Below are 9787 nucleotides of genomic sequence, written 5' to 3' on the forward strand. Positions count from 1 at the left end.
CTGTTTATAATGACCCTATATTATAGTGTGAACTTGACTCATTATAGTGTGAACTTGACTCCAGTTTCTTTGCATCTACATCTAATAGAATATCAGCAATATCCAATTTTTAATCACATCACAGTTACATATTTCACTCTTGCATCTCGTGCTTTTATTTTGTCCTTGTGATATTAAGTTTCAAGTTTTGTGCCTGTATGGTTATTGTATATTAATGATTTCTTTGTATGTGGTTTATGATTTTATTTCAATGCTCTCTTACAATTTAGTGTGGCTATATGGTTATTGTATATATATACATACTCACACACACACACACACACACACACACACACATGTGTGTGTGTGTGTGTGTGTAGACACACATGATAGCATTTTATTTTGTTCAAAGGTTTTCAATGATGGATTTGTACTCATTGGTACTTGGAAAAATTTATTTGTTTTTTCATCAATTCTCTTAATAGCATAGAGGGTTTCATTTCAATGTTTTTTCTTTATTTATAATGACCCTATATTATAGTGTGAACTTGACTCCAGTTTCTTTGCTTCATTATAGTGTGAACTTGAGTCCACTTTCTTTGCTTCATTCAACTTACGAACAACCTACTATGATATATATACACACACATATGCATATACATATTGTATATGGTGAAAATGGATAACAATAATAACGATATTGAAAGGCTAAATGAATTCAACCACAAAACCCTAGCCTAACAACAACAAAGATCCACCATAACATATGAAGATTACCTAAGACAATGCAAATCAAACGAAATCACAAAGATTATACCATCACATGTCCAATAGGGTTTGGATCTCCATTCTCCCTATCTCCATTGATCTTGCTTGATGTATTTGCTCTCAGATTTTATGTGCACAAGAGTTCAACAAAGAACGGAATGTGGTTGCAAATAGGATCGCATATGCCAAGTAGTCAATTGATCAAGTAATTAGAATGATTGATTAGGTTTGATAATGAAGGAAGCATCTCCTTATATAGAAAACATTATATGAAATGGAGGGATAAGATTGAGAGGTGTAAAAGGAGGTCGGCTATGATTAGAGGGTAGGTAAAAGAAATAATAAAATAATGAAAGGGGTAGGTAGTGTATGAATTAAGAGATGAATGACATGTGTCATAGGTGGAAAAGGTTAATGAATTAATTAAATAAATAAAGATTTATTTAATTAATAGAAGAAGTGGGATCAATTAAATAAATAAGATATTTATTTAATTTAAGAAAAGGATAATTTAAATAAATGAATGAATTTATTTAAATGAGAAATAAGGCTAGAAGAGGATAAATGAATTAATTAAATAAATAAAGATTTATTTAATTAATAGAAGAATTAAGCTTAGATAATTAAATAAATAAAATATTTATTTAATTAGACTGGACAATTTTGGGTGTCTACATTTTGCCCCTCTTTGAGACAATGCGGCTTGTCGTGTTGTTTCAAAGAAGATAAGATGAACTGATACAGAGTTGCCCCAAGATGGGAATGATATGCCCCCTCGAGAGATTGGATGAAAATGTCTGAAAAGATCACAGACAATCTCTCGATAAGAAAGAAAGGCTAGAAAGGACTGACCAGATAGAGTGACAGAGTCACGGGATAAAGAAGACTGACTCGGGGAATGTGGGCTAGGGCTAGGGTAGTCTATAAGATAGACCACGAGGGAAATACATCCTCATTGTCATCCACACATCCAAGAGATCAGAGTGCAGAGCGAGATGGAGCAGCAGTAGTCAGCAACGATGGCAATGGCTCATAGATTCGATCGCGTTCGCCGATTTCAGAGGCCAGCAGAGGCAGGAGAGCCAGTAAGTACCACAAAACCTCCTTGTACTTTGATGCATTTATTGTTGTCATTAATGCATGCTAGGTAGAGTAATAAATGTGCTTAGAATAGGGTCCAAAAAATGTCAAAAATGTGCAGCCGCATCTACGTTGGTGCCAGGCGCATTTATGCGGTCTAAAAGAGCTTTTATGTCATGAAAGCACGTTTGTGTCCAAAAATGTGAATTTGTGTCTTCTAGGTCAAATCGGTAGTTCTGTGATGAACATACGCTGTCGATTGGATAAGCTGCTGAGAGGATACACTCAAGCAGGTCCTCTAGGGAAGACTAGGATAACAAATAGGGCTAGGATTGACAATTCTATGATAGAACATACGTTGCCAATTAGGAAACTTCTCAAGAGGATTCACTCAAGCAGAGGCCCTAGGATAGGATAGATCAAGGCACTTTGTGATGAACAGTGAGTACCAAGATATAGTACTTTGTGATGAACAGGGAGTACTAAAATATAAGCAGCACTTTGTGATGAATAGTGAGTGCAAATGTGAGCAGCACTTTGTGATGAACAGGGAGTGCCAAACACGTAGTACTTTGTGATGAACAGGGAGTACCACTAGGATAGAAGCAACACTTTGTGATGAACAGTGAGTGTCACTAGGATTGAGATGATTGATTTGTGTGACTGCAGGAGTATTTGCGTATGCTGGAGTCATGGGAGAGATTCCCATCAACTTAGAGGTTGCGACCTGAGTTGATAGCTGAGGACCAAGCTGCGATTGAGGCTATGGGATTGAGACATATTCTGTATGTGCCTGAGTTTTGGGCGAACATGGGATTGCTGACTGCACTGGCGGAGAGGTGGCACTCTGAGACTTGCACTTTTCATTTGCCGATGGGGGAGATGACAGTCACCCTGGAGGATGTATATAGGATTATGCGGATACCGATTGATGGGGAGCTGATTCTGTATGATCGAGACGGAGACAGGGATGCCCTTAGACGAGTGTTCTAGGATCCGAGACTGGAGATGAGGGTGGGACATGTGGCATGGGATACCATGACATGGACAGGATTAGCACTACCAATAGTGTTGGCAGGAGTTATCAGTGGGTTCCTCTGTCCGGATAGGGCGACACGAGGGGTGGCTACAGAGGACACAGGGGCCAGGAGAGATGATCTTGGGGCGGGTCCTTCTAGGGCTCAGACTCTGTCGAGGCCAGCCAGCTCTGAGAGAGGGAGTTCACCATAGTCGTAGAGGGCTCCCTATGTATCAGTATTGTACCATTTTTGTATGATGATGTAGACACCTGCGGGTGATTGTAGCCATATGATTTTGACATCATTGTATCATGACACTTTATATATATATATATATATATGAGATTATTCATCTTTGCGGCAGCTATATGCATGTGTACCTATGTGATGAGATGTTCTTATGTGATGCTTATGATATGGATGCAAATATGTATATGATGAAATAAAATATTTTTTTCTTTTATGTTTTTATATGTTATGCTAATGCAAATGTGAATGTATGAAATGCGGATGGATATGACAATGCAAATAACTATTTACATGATGAGAATATAAAATGTTCTAACATGTGTTGTCTGTAGGATGTGATGCAATTGTGATACTATATGTATGTATGGAATGCTAACATGTGATAATATAGGTGGAACTACATGAAATGCAAATGTTTTTGGCATGTCATTATACTCAGTCATGTGATAGCAAGCTATGCGGACTCGAGAAGGATGATGGAAGTCAATCAAGAAAGGGGGATGAAAGACAGAAGATATGAAAGTGAAAGAGCTTCTTGTGTGTTATCATCATTGATCTTTATTATGGCAAGTAAGTTATGACAATCGAGGCATATGTTCGACCTAGAAAGTCATTGTACCTGTTTGCATGGAGATAAGACAGTCACAAACAAAGAATGCCCCAGTCCACACTAGACTCACAGTGTCCTCATATCCTTGGACAAGTCATAGCATTACTAAGAGACAATCCACAAATAGCAAATACAAATAGGTGACGATACCCCATCCTCGCCTTTCTAGTCAAAGACATCCTAGAGATAGAATCTCTAGTCAGAGACATCCTGGAAAAGCTAAAAGACATGTCACCAAAAGATAAAATCAAAAGAAAACCAAGACTCGACACCAACATCCACTGTAGTCCTCAAGTTTAGTGTCTCTTGTCACTTGTATAAGTTTTATTTGATTGTGGTCACAGTGTTTACTTTCACAAAAAGGATAGATAGCACTGAACCATATGTTGTCTAAGTCTGTTGAAAGATTTGATTTGTTGAAGCCCATTGTTGCTGTTGTGTCTCATTTGAAACTGACTGAATCCATGAAACTGATACTTTATTGTGAAGAAGATGAAACTTTATTGCGGATTGGCGATGCATATGCTGCTTTATTGCGGATTGTGCGCGGATAAACTGAAGGAAGCTAGAAGAAACTATACTCCTCGAAACATGTGATGTTCTCAGTTCCACACCCATCACTAGACATAGGATTAGCCTTAGCCACAGATAGGAGCTAATTTATTATGGATGGAAAGGGAGGTGAAAAGGGAGGTTTATTATGAATGGCTAACCAATCTTGGGTAGATCAATAACAAGCCATGATGGGAATGGGTAAGTTTATTATGAACGAATAGGTTGTGAGTGTGTGCAAAGTGAAAGGATGAAAGTGAATCCTGAAGGAGGGAGGAGCAATTTCTCTACACATGGCACCGGTGACCGAGTTTTCACCATGGTACTTGCCCAGGGCGCCACCAAAGTGGTTTTCACCGTCGGACGAAATGTTTTTTTTTGTTTTTTTTGTTTTTTTGTGTCACAAGGCGCGTGTTTGCCAAGTTTTCACCAAGTAACGATTTTTTATGTTTTATGATTTTTTTTTGTATTTTGAATTTTTTTGAATTTTTGAATTTTTTTGATTTTTTTGTATTTTTGAATTAGGATACTCTGAAGAGCTATGTGTAAAACCTGCGAAGATGTATGTTGTTGATAGGATCCTCCAAAGGTTCACCCTCTGTATTTGATAGTTGATATGCACCAGATCCATAGGCTGCTGTGATAATGTAGGGACCAAGACAATTTGGTTCAAACTTGCCTTTCTTCTCTCTGTCTTGCTGATTTTTGGGGTTTTCTCTGAGAACCAAATCACCTACCTCAAATGTGTGAGGATTGAATTTATGATTGTAACTGCATTGTTCCTTAACTGAATGATGTGTATCTCGAGTGAATGTCTTCCTTGATGAAGAAACTGAGATAGAATTACTAGTGTGTGGACTACACAGGCCCGTATGCGTGTCACCTAAAGAAGTTTGGGCATCCCTGATAACAAAGTCCTTCGAGGAAGCTCCATTAAAGTTCCATGATGTATCACCAAAAGGAGATGGATGTGTGGAACAAGTGGATGAGTTATGAAGGCTTATGACTGTGAAAAGAAGTGAAAGTAGGATAGCATGATGGAGACTTAGGATCAACAAGTGTTCTTTTTTACTTGAAATTGTAGAACTTTTGCCCCCATTTATTTTGATATTAGGGGATATCAACTCTTGTTCTTTTTGCTTCATAGGATTTTTATCCTTGACTTTGATTTTTGTGGAGTCCAGTAGCTTTTGATTTTGATTTGGACTAAAGGACTTTTCTTTATTATTGACTTTTAGATTTTTCTTTTCAAAGCTTGATTTTTGATCCCCAATGAGTAAGGGCTTTTGTAATTCTTGTTGATCCAAGTCTGGAAGTGGAGTGGAAATGGAAGGAGTGGATGATATGGTAAAGCTATGTGAGTTCTCAAGAGGTTTGGCGATATGCTCAATAGATTCTTTGCAAGAACCACTCTTAGGACTATTGATATCAAGAGATGCTTGCACCACTAGAGGAGATTTGCATTCAGACTTAGTAGCCACAACACTAGGTGGTTCACACCCAATTCCTTGGCATTGCAAATTGTTTGTAGGTTGTTCCTGTTGACTAAATACCTTAGGAGATAATGGGATTTGATCAACATGAAAGATATACTCACCACATCCCATGTCTTTAATCTTGAAATTTTCTTTGATCTCTGCTTGCTTTGATGTAGAAGGTTTTAATGACTCAAGATCAATGTATGCAGAAGAAGGAACAGCCTCTCGATTGACTGGTATTGTTATTTCTGATCTAGGTCGCATATTGTTGCAATATATGAATGGATTTGGGTCAGCTTTGACGGTCACTTCAACTCCATTGTGTGGAAACTTGATACATGAATGATATGTAGAAGGGACTACACTCATCTCATGAATCCATGGGCGTCCTAGCAATATGTTGTATGTGAGATCCAGGTCTAGGACTTGACAAACCACATCTTTTGTAGTTGGCCCAACTCTGAGAGGTAAGGTGACTGTGCCTTTGGATGAACGTTCCTCATCATCATATGCTTTGATGGTAATTTTGTTTGTAGAATTCACTTCCTTTTCAAAATATCCCAATTGTTTAATAGTTCTCAATGTACAAATGTTTAGACCTGCTCCTCCATCTATCAGGAATCATTTTATTCGATGTTTGTGTATGAAGGCCTCAATGTGTAATGGTGCATTATGTGGCTGACTTACGGAGGCATCATCGGCTTCTGTGAATGTAAGGGAGTGTGGAATGGAAAGGTATCCCACCATGGCTTGAAACTGGTCCACGTTCAAATCAGTAGGAACGGCGGTGTCTCTCAAGATTTTGTCAAGAATGGCTTTATGTGCGGGGGATATGCGTAAGAGCTCAAGGATGGAGATAAGCGCGGGTGTCTTCCCTAACTGTTCTACAAGGTCGTACTCAGGCTTAGTTGATGAAGAAGCAGTGTTCTTGGTTGGAGCACCTTGCAAAGTGATTTTACCTCGATGGGTTGTAACATGACATTTAGAGGTAGGTTCGGAAGAAGATCCAACACCTTTTAGGACAATCTTGGGTCTCCGGGTAGAATTCTCAAGGTTTTTGTCCTTGATGATAATGGTAGAGACGTAATTGTCCATTGAAATGTGATTGATAGTTGAATCATAGTTATAGGTTGCTCTGGTATAGTTGGTTTGGTCATCTGTGGCTTTAGCTTTTCCCTTGTCATGCTTTGGGAATGGTTCCTTAAACATCTCATGTTCTTGATTGGATGAGTGCCCTTGAATCTCAATGTCACCCCTATCAATGAGATCTTGTATGATGTTCTTCAGTCGATGACAATTTCCTGTCTTATGACCCTTGCTCTTATGAAATTCACAATATTCGTCATCATTCCACCAATTTCCTGTCTTATGACCCTTGCTCATATGGAGGAAAATCTAGAATAGTGATTACCTTGTTTGCCACTAGCTTTTTGAAAACTGACTCAAGTGGTTCTCCCAATGGGGTGTACTTCCTTTGTGATCTGGAAGTTGTTTGAGTATTCACTTGATTGTTTGTAGAACTTGATCCCGAAAAGATGAATTTGGGTCGCACTGTGTTGGCATCAACAACACCATCATTGACTGTGTTCTTGTTTTTATTCCAAAATCTTGGCTTGTCTTTTCCTTTAAAGTCATCTTTGTTTTCCTTGAATATCTTAATAACTCCTTGTTCAATTAGGACCTTCTCTGTTGCTAAGCCTTTTTCAATGACGTCCTTGAAGGTGGACAAACAAGCTTTCCTTAGATCATAGCCAATGTCTTTGTTAACATTCTGGGTGAACATTTCTACCATTTGTTTTTATGGAATTTCACAAGAGCATCTGCTAGTTAGATTCCTCCATCTTTGTAAAAATGATGAAAAAGACTCTCCATCTTTTTGCTTGGGGTTGCACAGAGTAGTGACTGATATGTCTGTCTCTATATTGTAGGAGAAATGTTGAATAAATGCTTTTGCTAAGTCACTCCATGACTTAATACCAGGTGGAAGTTGGGAGAACCATTCCATAGCTTGATCACCTAGACTTTGTGGGAATAATCTCATCAAATATGTCTCTTCTGAAGCTACCTCAATGCAAGCTGTGAAAAATTGTCTTATATGTGCCTTAGGATCCCCTTTTCCTCTATACTTATCAAACTTAGGTGTCACAAAGTGTGTAGGAAAAGGAAGCATTGGAATGCTCTTGTCAAATGGATAAGGACATATGTCTCTCATTGTGTATGTTGGCTTCAATGTATTTGTGTCCTCCATTTTCTTTTGTAAGTCCCTGATTTGTTGCTCCAAATTGCTCTTAGGTGGAGATCGAATTCTTGGACCATACCCTATGCTTGAGGCACCAATTGGAGGAGGAGCATGTTGCATATATGGATGATATTGATCATACACATGTTCATATGGAGGACGTTTATAGTGATGCTGCATATATGGACCACTTAGTATAGATTCATGTTGAGGAACGAAATATCTATTTTGTCCATGTATACCATACTCTACAGGCATGTCATGTTCTAATGTGTTGCCCCCAAATTTGACACAGGGTTTCCTTGTGTCCAAATTTTGAGCATGCCTTTGAATATCCAATTGCTTTGGTGGTTGATCCTTAGTGTTGATATGTGATTGAGCATATTTCTCTGTATAAGACTTCCATAATGGTCTACGAAGGTGAGTATCATATGCTTGACCATGTGTGTATGGGACCTCTGGTTTTTGAAACAAAGATGATGGTGATTTAGGTACCATATGTGGTCCTCTATTGTCTCCACTATCAGGCCTTCTTTGATCCATGTTGGAGTGAGTTTGTTGCAAAGGTCGATTTTCCATTATTTGAGACATGTCAAAATCATGAGGTATCTTGGCTCCACTTTGTGCCATCATTTGTAAGAAGTATTGTTTATCCCTCCTCATTATTTCCTCGACCAATCGATTGAAACGGGGATCCATAATGGATTCTTCCACATCTACTGAATGTACTAAAAAGTTGTCCATATCATCATTGTGTGTATCATTGTTGTTTGTAGTGTCCATGTTCTCAACATTTGGAATGTTTCTATAGGCATCCATGTCAGGTAATGTAGTATGATCATAATTGAAAAAGATATCATTGTCATACTCATAAGAACTCATGTTTACGGACTCTTGAGCCTCTTTAGTTTCTCTCCTAGATTTTTGAAGACGGGTTTCAACCATGAACTAGGTATTGACCGAGATGTGTGAGACTAGATGAAAATGGAAAAAGTATGGAAGACCAAGAGTTGGATGGAATGTAAATGAATCTGAGGTGTACTTGCAATGTCCAAAGTGTAAGACCAAGTATGTATGTAGTAGAGTAGGTGTGACTTCCAAAGAGAGGATAGTTTATCTTGATGAGGTAAGTTGACCTTGACTCTAAGTAAGACCAAATGAGACCCAAAGGTGATAGACCTTGATGAGGGACCACTTAGCAAAATGTTGTTGTATGTAGTGTGTTGACAAAGTATGATGAGGACAAGCAAGTGGCCTTTTGATTCAAGTTTAGACAAATGTAAATTTAATGCAAGATGTAAAGCAATGATGGACTTTGTAAGACCCAAAGACAAGTTGAATGCTAGATGAAAACCTAGAGAAACAACCTAGGAAGCTCAAGAATTCCGAAACTGATTGCTCTTGTTTGCTGGACTGTAAAATTTTTCCAATTTGTGAAGTTGTTGGTTGTGACCAAATCTGAATGTTTGACTATTTTTCATGACAAGAGGACACAATGTTGATGAGGACTCAATGTTTGCAAGTGTTTAGACTCAAAATGACTCCAAGAAAAGTGTCTTGTTTGGTGTAAAAAATATTTTGCATACACTTGAAGACACAAAAGACACAATGTTTCGATGTTTGGTCTTAAATGTTTTGAATGTTTAAAATAAGTCAAGCACAATTCTTATGGCTGGCCAAGACAATAGTTGTTGATCCCACATGAGGTTTTACCCCCGAGGCTACGCTATTCAGAGCGGATACTTAGATGCTTGACCTCACTGGCTCCACCCTCGGCACTCACTTCTTGGGTCAGCCAAGCATCAATCCCTAC

The sequence above is a fragment of the Cryptomeria japonica genome, chromosome 4, assembly GCF_030272615.1.
Source record: "Cryptomeria japonica chromosome 4, Sugi_1.0, whole genome shotgun sequence".
Classification (NCBI taxonomy): Eukaryota; Viridiplantae; Streptophyta; class Pinopsida; order Cupressales; family Cupressaceae; genus Cryptomeria; species Cryptomeria japonica.